We start from the raw sequence: 18,026 nt of genomic DNA, 5'->3' as shown, positions 1-18,026 counted from the left end.
CAAGCGGCAGATGCGGGATGTCGAAGAAAAAGAGGCCTCTGTGGAAGGAACAGAGGGACCGTGTGAAAGTCTGAACAAGGCAGCCTCAGTTCTTGAGGCTGTGCCACAATCTTGGCGTTTCCAGCTGTTGGAAAAGCAAACTTCTGTTGACTGCAGAATCGCTGGTTCCCAGGAAAATTGGGTGGCAGTTTTACTCAGTTTCAGCACCTACATTCTAAAGACACAGGGAAGAATAAGTTTTATTTCCATTCACCTCTCCTCCATGTCAAGGTGGCCCCAAAATAGTAGTCACCTTGTAGTTTGTTCTTCACAAAATAACGGCAGGGCGCAGTGGCTCACATTTGTAATATCAGCACTTTGAGAGGCCGAGGCGGGTGGATCACCTGAGTTGGAGACCAGCCTGGCCAACATGGTGAAACCCCATCTCTACTAAAAATACAAAAATTAGCCGTGCCTGGTGGCGGGCGCCTGCAATCCCAGTTATTCGGGAGGCTGAGGCAGTAGAGTGGTTTGAACCCAGGAGGCGGAGGTTGCAGTGAGCTGAGATTGCGCCACTGCACTTTCAGCCTGGGCGACAGACCGAGACTCCGTCTCAAACAACAACAAAAACCGAAATACCAAGACCAGAGTCTCTCTGGGGTAAAGCATCTGATGAATTTAGTTAGATTATTTCTCAAATAGATATTTCTCTTCTGAAACAAAGTTTAAATGTTTCTACAGGGTAAAGCCTATGTTCAAGAAAACTCTGGGTTCAGTATCTCTGTGAATGATGGCCATCACCAGCGATCCGAGCAACATTTCCCATTAGGTGCATGTTGTGGCAAATTGCTTAAAGGAACAGCTTTGTCATCAAACTAAACCTGGGTTTGAGTTCCAACTCTGCTACTTACTTATCTGATTGACCTTGAATGAGTTATCTTCTTTAGTCTTAGTTTCCCCAACTATGAAACATAATAAAGCCTCTTCTAATAAGGGTAGCTATGATGCTTCCGTGAGGTAAGGTTGTTAAGTGGTTGACATAGGGCCTGACACATAGAAACTGCTCCATACTTGATACCTATTATTATTATTATCAACAACCATCTTTAATATCAGGTTCTGGTAAATAACAACGGAATTGGTTGGCTGTACTGTTTCAGAGGTAGGTATTAATTCCTTCTTAATCATAAATTCTTTTAAGGTATGGATACTGTGAAAGCCACAAAGGAAGTTTTATATATATAGAGAGAGAGACAGGACCTCCCTCTGTCACCCAGGCTGGAGATCATGGCTCAGCAGCCTCAATCTCCCAGGGCCAAGTGATCCTCCAATCTCACCCCACCCCTACACCCCAGTAGCTGGGACCACAGGACCTTGACACCATGTCTGGCTAATTTTATTTTTCAGTAGAGAAAAGGTCTCACTACATTGCCCAGCCTGGTCTTGAACTCCTGGGCTCAAAGGATCCTCCTGCCTCAGCCTCCCAAAGTGCTGAGATTACAGGTGTGAGCTCCCTCACCCAGCTGGAAGTAAAACATTACATTCAACATGTCCAAAATTATTTCCCCCTGCAAATCTTCTCTTACGTATGTGATTTCTATCTCTGATATTAGTTACTTCCATCTTCCTAATCACTCAAATTGAAAAATATCTTTTAAATGGCATAAGTCAGATTATGTCACTCTCCTACTTGTAAACCTTTAGTGATTTCCCATTTAATTAAAAATAAAATAAAATCCAAACTTCCTATTGGGGAAAAAGGCCTTAAGCCATCTAGCCCCTGCCAATTTCTCTCTTCTCTCCTATTTTTTCCCTCCTGCTGCCTCACTTTCCTCCAAGTATACAAGGCATTCTTCATGCCGTAGAACGGACTAAGCCTCAAGGTTCTCTCAGGACCTCCTCTCTGCCTAGATTTTCCTCCAAGCTCCTTAAATGGTTGGCTTCTTTTCATCCTCAGCTCTCAGCTTATTCATTACAGTATTCAGCAAGTATGTATTAAGTTTCTGCTGTGTATCAGGAACTGTTCTAGGTACAGAGAATATAGTAGTGAGCACAACAGAACACAGCCCCTGATCTCTTGGAGCTCAACAAAAATAAATAACAAGAAAAATATCAGGACTGGGTGTGCTCACACCTGTAATTCCAACACTTTGGAAAGCTGAGGTGGGAGGACTGCTTGAGGCCAGGAGTTTGAGACCAGCCTGGGCAACATAGCGAGACACTGTCTCTACAAAAATAATTTTTTTTTTTGTTAGCCTGGTGTGGTGGCACACACCTGTAGTCTCAGCTACTCAGGAGGCTGAGGCTGAGGCTCAAGAGTTCAAGGCTCCAGGGAGCTATGATCCAGCCACTGCACTCTAGCCTGGGTGACAGAGCTAGACCCTGCTTCAAAAAAGAAAAAAGAGGCCGGGATTCACGCCTGTAATCCCAGCACTTTGGGAGGCCAAGGAGGGTGGATCACGCGGTCAGGAGATCGAGACCATCCTGGCCAACACAGTGAAACCCCATCTCTACCAAAAAAATACAAAAAATTAGCTGGATGTGGTGGCAGGTGCCTGTAGAGGCTGAGGCAGGAGAGTGACATGAACCTGGGAGGCTGAACTCGCAGTGAGCCGAGATCACGCCACTGCACTCCAGCCTGGGTAACAGAGTGAGACTCTGTCTCAAAAAAAAAAAAAAAAAAAAAAAAAAAAGAAAGAAAAAAGAAAAAGAAAAAGAAAAAAAAAAAGAAAGAAAAAGAAAAAATATGATAGGTACCATGCAGAGAGTTAAAAGAAGGGTGATATGAGAGTGAGTAAGTGACTGTTTCAGATTGGGGGCCAAGATAAGGAAGGCCTCTCTGAGAAAATGGCATTCAAACTGGGATTTGAATTATGAGAAAGAGGCAGCCTTCAAGCAAACTTCAGGGAAAAGCACATTAGGCAAAGGCAGCAGCCAATGCAAAATCCTGTGAGGATTTTGCAGGATTTGAGAGCTTCGTGGACTTGAGAAACTGGAGGAAGGCCACTGTGAGAAAGAAGAAAACATAAAAAAGGCAATGTAGGCCTTTGTAAGCCAGGGTAGTGAGTTTGGACTTTATTTTCTAAATATTATAGGAAGTCAGTGGAAGGTTTTAAACATGGGAATAACTTCATCTTATTTTTCTATATATGTATATGTGTGTATATATGTGTGTGTGTGTGTGTGTGTGTGATTTTTTTTTTTTTTAGATGGAGTTTTGGTCTTGTTGCCCAGGCTGGAGTGCAGTGGTACACTCTCAGCTCACTGCAACCTCTGCCTCCAAGGTTCAAGCAATTCTCCTGCCTCAGCCACCTGATTAGCTGGGACTACAGGCCTATGCCACCACACCCGGCTAATTTTGTGTTTTTAGTAGACAGGGTTTCACCATGTTGGTCAGGCTGGTCTTGAACTCCTCACCTCAGGTGATCCACCTGCCTCAGCCTCCCAAAGTTCTGGGATTACAGGCATGAGCCACCACGCCTGGTCCTGATTTATATTTTTTAAAAAGCACTCTGGCATAAATCCAGAACTGCAGACATTCTACAACTAGCCCAGACTCTTCATAAATGTCAATGCCATGGAAAACAAACAAAAAAATGCACATTAGTCTTCTTGGGGATCCTGAATCGGAGAGAGAGAGAGAGAGAAAGAGAGAGAGAGAGAGAAAGAGAAAGAGAAAGGGATCTGTTTAAAAACGTATTGTGATCTGCTCCATAACATTTATGTTTAAATGCCTATTTTATGCCAGGCACTTTGCTGGATGCTGGGAACACAGCAATGAAGTTTTTACCACACCACTTCCACAATACTAGATGAAACCCCCTGGTGCTCACACTGCTGACAGGCTTCCTTGACCATTTTCCAGTGTGTTGGAGTAGGGGGAGAGCACTGAGCATGTACATAGCCTCACAACATGTGGAGTTGTTAGGATACGCCAAGCTTTGCTTTAAGATGAAACCAGGGTCGCTAGACTTCCCTGAATTATAAATGACCACACTGAATCAAGGCAAACTTGAATAACCAAGTAAATAACATTTGTTGCTTCCCTCCCCCAACAAAATCTATCAGAGTAACAGTGCTCCTTTGATTAAAAGAAAGTTAGAAGACTGGTTGTGTAGTTTCCTCAGCAAGAATGTGGACTTGTAACTCCATCTTTTAGAATAAAAGATTGGACATGGTGGCTGATGCCTTTGATCCCAGCACTTTGGGAGGCTGAGGTGGGAGGACTGCATGAGCCCAGGAGTTGGAGACCAGCCTGGGCAACATAGTGATACCCTGTCTTTACAAAAAAATAAAAATTAGCCTGGTGTGGTGTCATGTACCTGTGGTCCCAGCTGCTTGGGAGGCTGAGGTGGGAGGATCACTTGAGCCCAGGAGGCCAGTGCTACAGTGAGCCATGATTGTGCCACTGCACTCCAGCCTGGGCGACAGAGCAAGGCCCTGTCTCAAAAAATATATATGTATGTATATGTGTGTACATATATACACATACATATGTATGTATATATGTATGTACATATGTACACATATGTAGGTGTATGTGTATATACATAAAATAAAAATAGAATAAAAGGAGGAAAAAATGAGGGCACGGAGTAGGTAAGAGCTTTCCAAAGGAATAGCTAAGAAAAAGAGAATGGGAAAGAGACTTCAAAATGCAGGGAAACAGCCTGCTAACATGCCTAATCTCTCATGTGAAATCTAGAGTAAATCAGTAAATAATAATAGCTAAGATTTATTGGTGCTAAATATATGCCAAGCACAATTCTAAACTTTTTTCATGTTTGAGGATTATACCTGGACATTGACTGATGTAAGGATTAAATGAATGAATACATATAAACTGTTTAGAACAGGGCTTAGCACATATAAGTGCTAAATTTTGCTATTATTATTATTTTGACTATTATTTAATCTCCACAGCAACCCTATGAAGTAGGTACTAACATCATCCCCATTTTACAGTATCTTAGGTTGGTTTCCCTAGAAGCCAATCCTGAGATGGGATTTAGATCCCTATAATTTATTGAGGGAGGGCTCTTTAGGAGGAACCCATAAGGGAGAGAGTGAAACAGGATAGGGAAGGGAAAAGATCCAAGAAAAATGGATCTTAGGAAATCCTAGCCGTGATCTGCTCCACTGAGGGAGGGCTCTGGAAACTAGAGCATAAACCAAACTGCAGAATTAGCCCCCATCTTACACAAAGGTGTTTGTACCTTTGTATCAGGATAAAGTGGGGCGTAACCTTCCCCCAGGTGTGGCTGCCTTCCCTAGTGTAGACTCTCTAGAGAAAAAGGCACCTGTGAGCTCTAGCCGCCAACCTCACAACAGTGGAGAGACAGGTGTACTGGCCAGTGAAGGGTATCTAAACAGGGCACCTAACACGGCATCCACCAAGGCTAGTAAATAGTAGAACCAATCTGTCTCAGGAGCCATGCTTTTACTCTCTCTACATATACTGACTTTTAAAAAATCAAAAGGAAAATGACAAATGGAGACCTGTGTTACTGACAAAGAGTTAATACCGAATACTTAGTATTTAAATGAAATTACCTTACAGCCTAACCTCTAACAATGAAATAACCTCAAAGAAGAAAAAGACAACAACCCAATAGGGCAAAGGACAAGGACCAGCACTTAAGTGACCACAATGAGCTCACATACGAACTTCAGCTTCATTATTATTAAATAAGTGCAAACGAGAACAACAATGGGACTCCTTTTTTGCCCATCAGACTTCAGATTTTTAAAAATCATGTTACCCGTTGTTGCTGAGGATGTGATGAAACGAGTCCTCTCATAAGCTGCTGTTGGAGCTGCAAATAAGTATGATCATTTTGGAGGGAGATTTTGTAATATGTGTCAAAAGCCTTAGTACCTCTTGACCAAACAATTCCATTTTTTAGGACTTCACCTACATAAACGATCAGGCAAGTGTGCAAAATAAATGTACCAGGAAGCTTATCATACAATCATTTTTAATATTCAAACATTTGAAACCACTTACATGTCCAAAAGAGCAGTGAAAACAAGTCACCCATACAGTGGAATGTTGTGCAGCAATTGAATTTATTTGCTAGCTAAGATGCATATTGGTTGACATGGAAAGGTATTAACAATGTATTGGATTCAGTTCTTTGAGGAGCAGGTTATAAAGTACTATAAGTATTAACGTTTTCTAATATGTTTTACAGTGAGCATGTATTACTTGTAATTAAAAAACAACCATATTGTAGATAATAGCTAAATGTGCAAAGGACAGAGATAATACACAAATGAAGGAATAAAAATGGTTAATAAACATGAAAAATGTCCAACTTCATGAATTATCGAAGTACTACAAATTAAAACACTAAAATACCTTTTTTTAATTAACAAAGATTTTTAAAAATTACAATTTAGTGTTGCAGAGAGCATATCAATATATTATTCCCACACTGTTGATGAATATGCTTGTAATCCATTTTGTTTTTATATTAAGAGCATTAAAATACTTATATTCTGTCCTAATACTTTCCCATCTAATAATCTATCCTAAAGAAATAATTAGAAATACAGGCAAGGATGTTTTACTGTTGTGTTATTTTAAAATATTGAGGCCAGGTACAGTAGCTCACTCCTGTAATCCCAGCACTTTGAGAGGCTGAGGTAGGAGGATCACTTGAGTCTAAGAGTTTGAGACCAGCCTGGGCAACATAGCAAGACCCCATCTCTACTGAAAAATTTAAAATTAACTAGGTATAGTGGCACACGCCTGTAGTCCCAGCTACTCGGGAGGCTGAGGTGAGAGGATGGCTTGAGCTGTAACTGTACTGCTGTACTCCAGCCTGGGTGACAGCAAGAACCTATCTCAAAAACAAAAAAAGAAAATGTTGAAAGCTTGGATATACCCTAAATGTCTGTCATTAGGGAAATGATTATAGTATAGCCATGTAGTGGATATAACTCTTAAAAACAAGTATTCATTTCAAAGTTTTTAATAACGTGGGGAAATGTTCTTGACATTAGATGAAAAAAGCATCGTATGCAATTTTTTATGTATTGTGTCCTCGAAACACAAGAAACAATTACGATGAAGCATTGTCTTTCTATACTTTTTTCGATTTTTCACATTTTCTACAATAAGCAGGTAAATATAAAATATAAAAAAGTTAAAAACTGGCTGGGAGTGGTGGCTCACGCTTGTCATCCCAAGACTTTGGGAGGCCGAGGCAGGTGGATTGCTTGAGTCCAAGAGTTCAAGACCAGTCTGGCCAACATGGCAAAACCCCATCTGTACTAAAAATACAAAAATTAGATGGGCATGGTGGCATGCACCTGTAATCCCAGCTACTTGTGGGCCTGAGGTGGGAGGATAACTTGAGCCTGGCAGGCAGAGAGTGCAGTGAGCTGAGATCATGTTACTGTACCCCAGTCTGGATGACAAAGTGAGACCCTGTGTCAAAAAAAAAAAAAGTTGAAAACTAAGAAAACCCCCTGTGGATTTGTATATATTTCCCACACGTGCCTCTCTTTATCACCTCCTTCTGGTATCTTTCTATTGTAAAAAAAAAAAAAAGGTATGAAAAGAGATTAAGTGCTTGGGGGAGACAGATAATACAGATGTTAGCGGTTGGGTGGGGTGGAGAGAATCTGTTCTGAGCTGGGGTGACCAATCATCCCGAGACTGATAGGGTCCCAGGATGAGGGACTTCCTATTTTAAAACCTTGAGGAGTTGGCAAAGGCAATTGAGCATGGAAACCCTTTAGGACTTGTAGATCAAAGACGGTAGGTTTAAGAAGCCTGTCTGAGAAAGAGAAGTAAGTAAGTAGCTTAGGGCTTTAACCAGGAGACACCTCTCTTTCTTTACAGGGTTGGTGAAGATATATTAATACCTTTTAGTGTTCACTAAAGTTGAGGTGGGTGCTATCACTGGTTAACAGCAGATCTAGAGGCTGCCTTTGCTTTGCCAGCAAAACAATCAAGTACTCTTAATTTACATGGTGTCAGGTGTAAAGGAAGTTGCAAATAAGTTGCCTAGTAAAACTTCATTACTGCCATATTGTTCAAAAACTCAGTAGGGTGGCTTGCTTAGAAAGGAAGCGAGACTCTTATGATGACCCTAGAAGTCTTCCATGTACTTAACTTCTAAGAGTCCGTTTGCCTTTAGGGTAACATGCTTGCTCAGATGTTCTCCTCTGAAGATAATGACACTGTTTTATGATGTTATTATCAGTTTTAATAATGGGATTGCAAATGTGCCCAGAGGTTTAGGCAAATCATACCAATCCAAATTGTCATCATTTGGAATTCTTTCTACCTTAGTGGCTAGACTCCACCTCAGATAGTTGTCACTGACGCTTCCCAAACCATTGTGTTTTGCATTAGTAGAACCTTGGTAGGGCTCTGGTCTCAGAGACATTAACCCATTTATGCCTGAGGTTGCAATTTTTTGAATTTTTGCAATCAGACCTTGGTGATGACCTTGAGCAGTAGGATATAAATAATTCCCACATGCTTAGCCTTCCAATAATGGAACACTAGGCATAAGAACTAAGTAAATTTTTAGCGGTGTCTCACTTCCTCATTGGGTCACATTCTTTCCAAGAAACCAAGTGTAGTCATCCTACAGATACTTGCTAGCATGCTGGAGGGATTGTGCGGAAAAGGGTAGATCTTTTATGAATATTTGAGCAACACGACCATGCCAATGTCTATGAATTCTACCCATTGCCTCCACTCTCACCAATTATGACTGTTCATCCCCTGACCACAGGCTTTCTTTAAGACATTTTTGTGTTCACAGAGCCTCTCAAACCCATTTAGGAGGATTATAGATGTTCTCTCTAGCAAGCTAGGTACTAAGGCTTTTTCAGTCCACATTTCTCAGTTAAATTTTCACCCTTACTTGCCCTTCCATTTGGGGAAGAGGGAGAAAGAGAGAAGGTAAAAAGGTTTGACATTTTTTGAGCACTTACCATGTGTCAGACACTGAGCAAGGCACTTCCATATACTTATCTAATTGCCGCGAGCACCCTTTTTCTCCATTTTGTGGATGTGGGGACTGAGGTTCAGATCACTTAGATAACTCATCCAGGTCCTCAATTACTAAGGAGCAGAGCTAAGGGTCAAACTCAGTTTTTTTTTTTGTTTATTTGTTTGTTTGTTTTTGAAATGGAGTTTTGCTCTTCTTGCCCAGGCTGGAGTGCAGAGGTGCAATCTTGGCTCACCGTGACCTCCACCTCCCAGGTTCAAGCAATTCTCCTGCCTCAGCCTCCCGAGTAGCTGGAATTACAGGCATGCACCACCACTCCCAGCTAATTTTGTATTTTTAGTAGAGATGGGGTTTCTCCATGTTGGTCAGACTTGTCTTGAACTCCCGATCTCAGGTGATCCACCCTCCTCAGCCTCCCAAAGTGCTGGGATTACAGGCGTGAGCCACTGTGCCCGGTCCAAACTCAGTTTTTAAACAACTTGTGCTTTTCCACTCTCCTCAAGCAGCCAAATAGGTCTTCTTCCCTTCCTTCCCTCTTCCCTGTCTGCCTTCCCTTTTCTCACTGTCTCCCCTCTCTCCTTTCACCAGTATTTTATTATTGTGATAAATGCTACTAAGGAGATAAGCGGAGTACTCTGGGGGCTTATATCAGGGGACCCTGGCCAACTGTAGGAATGAGAGAAGGTTCTGGAGGAAGTGGCATTCTAAGAGTTGAGTAAGAACCATGTAGAAAGGCAGGAGGAAGGTGGGGTGGACACTTCAGGCCCTGTGAACAGATGAAGGGAAGGTCTAAGGTAGGCAGTAGGCAGTGTATTTGAGGAGCAAAAGAAGTTCAGGGGACAGAGGATCCCCAGGGGTCAAGGAGTAAGTGCAGAGAGTGAGCGCTTCGGGGAGAGGATTCCAGTCTCCTCACTAGCTGCACATCACACTCACATGAAGCACTAGGGAAAAGGATTATTTGCAGTCTTTTTTTTTTTTTTTTTTTTTTTTTTTTTGAGACAGAATCTCTCTCTGTCGCCCAGACTGGAGTAGTGCAGTGGCGCGATCTTGGCTCACTGCACCCTCTGCCTCCTGGGTTCAAGCGATTCCTTTCTCTCTCAGCCTCCTGACTAGCTGGGATTACAGGCACCTGCCACCACATCCGGCTATTTTTTGTATCTTTAGTAGAGACGGGGTTTCACCATGTTGGCCAGGCTGGTCTGGAACTCCTGACCTCATGATCCGTCCACCTTGGCCTTCCAAAGTGCTGGGATTACAGGCGTGAGCCTCTGCGCCCAGCCCATTTGCCGTCTTTACAGAGAAAACACACTTTATCCTTGAGTAGTGTTTCTAACTGGCATTTTGGACGAGAGCATTCTTCTTTGCACAGGACTTTGCTTCCACCGTGGCCCCTGAGTACTAAATGCCAGCTGCACTCCCCCTCCATTTCTAAAAGCCCCTGGGTGGCCCTGCCATCCTATTGAGAACCAACTGCTCTAGTTCAGGCTGCAGGAGTGTCACTGCCACCAACTTCAGGACCGTGCTTTGTCCCTTCATCCAGCAACATTCAAACTCCTCTTTTGGCAGATCTTCTTCCCTGTAGACATCCTAATGGTTCTCATGTATACCACCATGACACACTGAGAGCATTTCCAGTTCCATAAAATAAATGTTGAGACCCTGCCATCCCTGCTATATGCCCTGGCTGGGATTACAGATAGGCTAGTGACAGGACAGGTATGAAACAATTAATTACAAGATAGTGGAGAAAGTGTAACCGGGGAACCTTGTACAGGGCATGAATTGACAAAAGACGAAGGGATGACCTCTCCTGGCCAAAGAGGCCAGAGAGGAAGGGCATTCCAGGCATGTCTTCTTCAAAGACGGGGACATAAAACACCAGGTGAGCTTGGGGAGCTATAAATAGCTTGGGATTGTTGAAGCATGAATTTCAAGGCAAGGTGTGGTAGGAAGACAGGTTGGAGAGGTAGGCTGCCACAGTTCACAAAGGGCCTCAGAGGCCATGTGGAGCTTAGACAGTATGCAAAACAAACTGCTAAATGTGTTACACTTGCAAACCTGCAATCATCCTAAAATGATAACATCTGAATGAGGTCATTAAACATTTTCTGAAGAGCTTTATAGATAAGGTTACTGCTGTTTGATACAAGTTTCTCCCTGGCTCTATGATCTCATTTTATGAAGTTCCTGTGTGCTTTGGAGGATTTTAAAGTCTCTTTTCATATATTATTATATTTTTGAGACAGAGTCTCCCTCTGTACCCAGGCTAGAGGGCAGTGGCGTGATCATAGCTCACTGTAGCCTCCAACTCCTGGGCTCAAGTGATCCCTTCTGCCTCAGCCTCCTGAGTAGCTAGGACTACAAGCTTGTGAGCTTCTGTCACCATGCCCAGCTGGTGTGTGTGTGTGTGTGTGTGTGTGTGTGTGTGTGTGTTTTAAAGACAGGGTCTTACTATATTGGTTTTAAACTCCAAACTTCAAATGATCCTCCACCCTCAGACTCCCAAAGTGCTGGGATTACAGGTGTGAGCCACCAAGGCCTGCTCATGTATTATTATTATTATTACTACTATTATTTTGAGACAGGGTCTGGCTCTGTCACCCAGGGTGGAGTGCAGTGGCGTGATCTCAGCTCACTGCAACCTCTGCCTCCTGGATTCAAGCGATCCTCCCACCTCAGCCTCCCAAGTAGCTGGGACTACAGGTGTGCACCACCATGCCCAGCTAATTTTTGTATTTTTAGTAGAGATAGGGTTTCACCATGTTGGCCAGGCTGGTCTCAAACTCCTGACCGCCTCAGCCTCCCAAAACACTGGGATAACGTATTATTTTTAACAACTTTCTTGAGCTATGGCTGACATACAATCAACAGGACATATTTAAAGGGCACGATTTGTGAAGTTCTGAAAAAAAATCACCACAATCAACATATCTATCACTTCTAAAAATTTTCTCATGTCTCTTGGTCACCCCATCTCCCTTCTCAACCTCCACCCAACTCAGGCAACCACTGATCTACTTACTATTATTATACATCACTTTGCATTTTTCACAATTTTATATAAATGGAATTATACAATATATACCCTCTGTGTGTGTGTGTGTGTGTGTGTGTGTGTGTAATCTGGCTTCTTTCAAATAGCTAAATTACAGTCATGCACCACATAATAGCATTTTGGTCAATGACAGACTACATCTATGACAGTGGTCCTGTAAGATTATATTACCATATTTTTACTGAAACTTTTCTATGTTTAGGTACACAAATACTTACTATTGTGTTACAGTTGCCTACATCATTTGGTATGGTAACATGCTGTATGGGTTTGTAGTCTAAAAGCAATAGGCTATACAATATAGCCTAGGTGTGTAGTAGGCCACACCATCTAGTTTGTGTAAGTACACTCTATGATGCATTTCTCAGAATGTGTATCTGTTGTTAGGTGACATGTAACTGTATTTTGAAATTCATCCAGGTATTACAGTTGCATGTATCAAAGTTATCATTTAAAATTTTTTTTTAGCTTTCCAATTTTGAGGTATGCCCTCCTGCTGTATCTCAATAAATTACAATTGTTCTACAGGATAAAAAAGCTTCACATCAAGAGGAGCTTTGGGGTAGTAGTACCCTCTGGAGATACAATAAATGCTGCTTGGGGATGAAATGATGAGGCATAGATCCTAGTTTTCTAAGAATCCTCCAAAAGAGTACTATGGTAAGTAAAACAATGGCCCCAAAAGATGTCCAAGTATTAATCCCTGGAATCTGCAAATGTGTTACCTTACATGTCAAAGGGATTTTGCAGATGCAATTAAATTAAGGGTCTTGAGATGATTATCCTAGATTATCCGGGTGAGCCCAGTGTAATCACAAGGGTCCTTGTAAGTGAAAGACTGAGGCAGGAGTGTCACAGTCAGAGGAGATTTGAATATGTTGTGATGTTGCTTTTGAAGATGAAGGAAGGGGCCATGGGTCAAGGACTACAAATGGTCTCTAGAAGCTGGAAAAGGCAAGAAAGTTGATTCTCCTGTCAAGCCTCCAGAAGGAATGCAGCCCTGCCTACACCTTTATTTCAGTGCAGTGAAATTATTTTCAGACGTTGACCTCCAGAACTTAAATCAACTTGTGTAGTTTTACACTACATTTGTGATAACTTTGTGAAACAAAATTTATGAGAGGTCATTGGTTGACTGAGCTCCTGCACTAAGCCCCAACAGACCAGACCCAATAAGAATGGAGTCACTCGTGCTTGGGGCCACATAACCAAACTGAACTTAGAAATGGGTCAGTTTGGCCGGGCGCGGTGGCTCAAGCCTGTAATCCCAGCACTTTGGGAGGCCGAGACGGGCGGATCATGAGGTCAGGAGATCGAGACCATCCTGGCTAACACGGTGAAACCCCGTCTCTACTAAAAAAATACAAAAACTAGCCGGGCGAGGTGTCGGGTGCCTGTAGTCCCAGCTACTCGGGAGGCTGAGGCAGGAGAATGGCGTGAACCCAGGAGGTGGAGCTTGCAGTGAGCTGAGATCGCGCCACTGCACTCCAGCCTGGGTGGCAGAGCGAGACTCCGTCTCAAAAAAAAAAAAAAAAAAAAAAAAAAAAAGAAATGGGTCAGTTTCCCAAAACAACAGGAAATTCATAGCAACCAACCTAATGGGGCCCAGTCAACTTGATCAGGCATGATAAGGAAATCCCCTCTGCTTGAAGTCACTTTGAAACAATCAATCTGCTTATGGGTCCTTGTTCCTTATTTCTGCTTACTTTAGCCTTTTCTGCCTGTAAAGCCCAGCCTCTCTGCTTAGCTCATTGAAGAGACTTTCTATTTCACAGATGGGATGCTGTCTAATTCATGAAGTGCCAATAAAAGCCAATAAGATCTTTGAAATCAATTTGTTGAAATTTTGTTCCTTAACAATTTGTTATAGAAGCAATATGAAACTAAAACAATAACCAATCTTATTAAAACAACAACAACAACACTGATGAGTCTGACTGCTTCTATTTCTTCTTCCTGTTTGTGACACGTGGTCTTACAGGAGTAGAAGCACGTTGGCTTTGGATGACCTATCCTAGCTCTGTTCCTCTGAGCTCAGTTATCTTTTTTTTTTTTTTTGAGTCCGGGTCTCACTCTGTCACCCAGGCTGGAGTGCAGTGGCACGCTCTCAGCTCACTGCAACCGCTGCCTCCTAGGCTCGAGTGATTCTTGTGCCTCAGCCTCCCGAGCAGCTAGGACCACAGCTGCACGCCACCATGCCCCATGTCCAGCTTAATTTTTTTTTTTTTTTTGTATTTTTAGTAGAGACAGGGTTTCACCACGTTGGCCAGGCTGGTCTCAAACTTTTGTCCTTAAGTGATCTGCCCGCCTTGTCCTCCCAAAGAGCTAGAATCACAGGCATGAGCCACCGTGTCCTCAGTCCTCATCTTAAAGAAGCAATGATACTTACTTTGGGGGCTGTGGAAAGGACTGAAGAGATATACACAAAGCACCTACCACACAGTCGGCTTTTAATCCCACCTCACACCTGATTCCAAGGGATTAAATCCTGGCTGCTAGTGGCCTGCTGTATAATTTTAGCTAAACTGCCTCCTCTCCTTCAATCTGTTCCACAAGGTTAGAGATACTTAAGTCCCTGAGAGTGTTTAATTAGAGTTTGCAATGTGACTGGATACTGTTGGTCGAAAAGTGTTATTTAGAGGCAAAGTGCTGTTATTTTTGAGCAGATAATTGTTTCCTGTCCTAAGTTGTTTAACCTTGTACCTAGTTTCCTTCTCTGAGATAATGACACTGCTTGAGAGGGTAAAGAAATACCTCACCTAAGTGTTGTGAGTTTTAGTTAATTAACGCTTATGAAGCCTACACAAGCCTATCATAAAAGGCTAAACGTTGATTATTTACCTTTCATATGGTTGTCATGTAATACTCTCTAGTAAAAATTAGCATTGCAGCATTGGATCAGGTAATATTTACTTCATAATCGTGTTGGGGGCTCTAACTTATGACTATGCAAAGAGCTTTGTGCTTTTTACAAGAAAGGGGTTAGGGAAGTATTGATAGCTATTGTTTTTCTACCATGGCACAACTTATAACAGATTTACATTTCAAATTCTTATCTCATATAAAACCATACAAAAAAGCTAAAACTGTGAAATACTGAGAGAGGTATTTTACATAATGGTTAAAAAGTTTTTAAAGCTAGCATGTATCAAGACATTATGTGTCACGCACTGTTCTAAACCTTATGCATGCATTAAAGCTAAAGTAGGCATAGGCTGGGTGCAGTGGCTCACGCCTGTAATTCCAGCACTTTGGGAGGCCGAGGCAGGAGGATTGCTTGAGCGCAGGAGGTCAAGGCCAGCTTGGCAAACAAAGTGAGACCCTGCGTCTCCAAAAAATTAAAAAAAAATTAGCTGGGTGCTGTGGCAGGAACCTGTAGTCCCAGTTATTTGGGAGGTTGAGACGGGAGGATCACTTGAGCACTGGAGGTTGAAGCTGCAGTGAGCTACAATGATGGCACTGTACTCCAGCCTGGGCGACAGAGGAAGACTCTGTCTCAAAAATAAATAAATAAATACATAGGTTTAAGTGATTCTTGTGCCTTAGCCTCCCAAATAGTTGGGATTACAGGCACATGTCACCATGCCCAGCTAGTTTTTTTTGCACTTTTAGTAGAGACGGGGGTCTCATCATGTTGGCCAGGCTGGTCTTGAACTCCTGGCCTCAAAGGATCCACCCACCTTAGCCTCCCAAAGTGCTGGGATTATAGGCATGAGCCACCACACCCGGCCTACAAATATGTTTAAAACATAGAACATGCTCTAACAAAGGTAATCATCTTTTCATATGTTTAAGCACCATGTATATTTGTATATCTTTTTTCTCTTAATTCATGTCCTTTGTTCTTTGGGGTCTTTTTTTTTTTTTTTTTAATTGATTTGAGTGATCTTTATTCTAAAATACTTGGAAAAAATACAAGAAAGCATGACAAGGGGTCCTGATTAAATTCTCCCCTGCCTTCACAAGCACATTGCCAGGTTTTGTTGATTGTTACTCAAAAATGTCTTATGTCTTGAACACATCAACTTATTTCATCTCTGCCACCACCATGCTAGTTCCTTTCAGCTTTCCCAATAAACAATGTTATTTTCCATCCTCAGGTCTTTGCACACATGTCCCCTCAGCCCAGAACGCTCTGCCCCAACTCTCTGCGTGGTTGGTTTGTGTCCTTCAGGCTCCAGCTTGAAATGCATGGCCTTGGAGAGCCCTTCCCTGCCTATCCGTTCTCAAGAAAGGTTTATATTCTTTCTTATATTCTTTCTTCCAGAAGTCTCTTCCTATCATTCATAGCACTTATCACCATTTATAATAATATACAATGTGCTAAATCCTTTGCACTCGGTTAATGAATATTTGGAAAGTGATTAGAATAGCATCAGGTGCATTGTGCTATGTAAATGTTGCTTTAAACAGCAACTCACATACTCTTCACAACAACCCTATGTGGTAGTGCTATTAATACCCCCATTTTACAGATGAACGAACTAAGGAATAGAGAAGTAACTTCTCTAAGATAGCACAACTAATGAGTAGCAGAGCCTAACTACAAACTCACTCTGGCACCGAAGTCCACACACCTAACTGTTCTCTACATTTCCTTTTGATTCCAGGACCTAGTGTGGTACTGTATGCCCAACAGGTACACTCAATAAATATTTGTTTAATAAATGAAGGAACAGTTCTAATGAGAAAATAAAAGTTACCTGTAATCCTACCACAGGTTTTGAGATTCATCCTATAGATATTTCTTCTAATATAAAAATAAACTTAATCCAAATCATAACTTTTCGAAATCATTTTGAGGAGCATAGATTAGGTATCATGTGCAATATATTTAACCTTGTATTCATTATTTAAAAAAATATATAATTACAAGTCAGTGTTCTTCCTTTAGGCAGGGGGAGGAGGGCAGAGGAGAGAAGCATAAGTCTTTGGTTAAGGGAGGAAGGGTTTTCATAAAATATTCTGGCTGTTCTTATCTCCAGGCAGAGGTTGCAAAACTTAAGTTTGAAAGTTTAGGGAAGGGCAGAGAAGTTTCAGGGACAAGATGAAAAACAAATTATACTTATTCGAGGCTGGGTATGGTGGCTCATGCCTGTAATCACATCACTTTGGGAGGCCGAGGAGGAGGATCGCTTGAACCCAGTAGTTTAAGATGAGCCTGGGCAACATAGCATGACCCTGTCTCTACCAAAAAAAAAAAAAAAAATTTAGCCAGGTGTAGTGGTATGTGCCTGTGGTCCCAGCTACTCAGGAGGCTGAGACGGGAGGATTGCTTGAGCCCAGGAGGTAGAGACTGCAGTGAGCCATAATCATGCCACTGCACTCCAGCCTGGGTGACACAACAAGACTCTATCTTTAAAAAATAAATAAATAAATAAAATTTAAAAATTATACTTCTTTGGCTGGGCATGGTGGCTCACGCCTGTAATGCCAGCACTTTGGGAGGCCAAGGCAGGCAGGTTATGAGGTCAAGAGATCAAGACCATCCTGGCCAACATGGCGAAACCCTGTCTCTACTAAAAATACAAAAATTAGCTGGGCTTGGTGGCGCGTGCCTGTAGTTCCAGCTACTTGGGAGGCTGAGGCAGGAGAATCACTTGAACCTGGGAGGCGGAGGTTGCAGTGAGCCCAGGTTGCACCACTGTACTCCAGCCTGGCGACAGAGTGAGACTCCGTCTCAAAAAAAGAAAAAGAAAAAGAAATTATACTTCTTTAAATCAGTGTGTTTTGAAGTTTATCACTGGAATTATTTTCAGCAAATCAATTGGTAAGAGTTTTCTAAATGTTTCCAAAGCACAGCAAAGGTCCGTGGTTTATAGCACAAACTAGGCTACGTCAATGGCAAAATTGGATAAAAAGACAGTGCTAACCTCATCAAAGCCCGAGGAAAACCAGTAAAGTTTTCTGGTAAAACACGGGCAGGAAGTTTCTCCAAATATTGCTTTACTCATACTTTTAAAAGGCTTTTCTCCCTTCCCCCCACCTTCTAAAATCGTTTCGGGATAACAAATTTG

This window comes from Macaca thibetana, chromosome 1 (assembly GCF_024542745.1).
Source record: "Macaca thibetana thibetana isolate TM-01 chromosome 1, ASM2454274v1, whole genome shotgun sequence".
Taxonomy (NCBI): Eukaryota; Metazoa; Chordata; class Mammalia; order Primates; family Cercopithecidae; genus Macaca; species Macaca thibetana.
The sequence above is the reverse complement of the archived record's forward strand: the minus strand, read 5'-3'. Positions refer to the sequence as shown.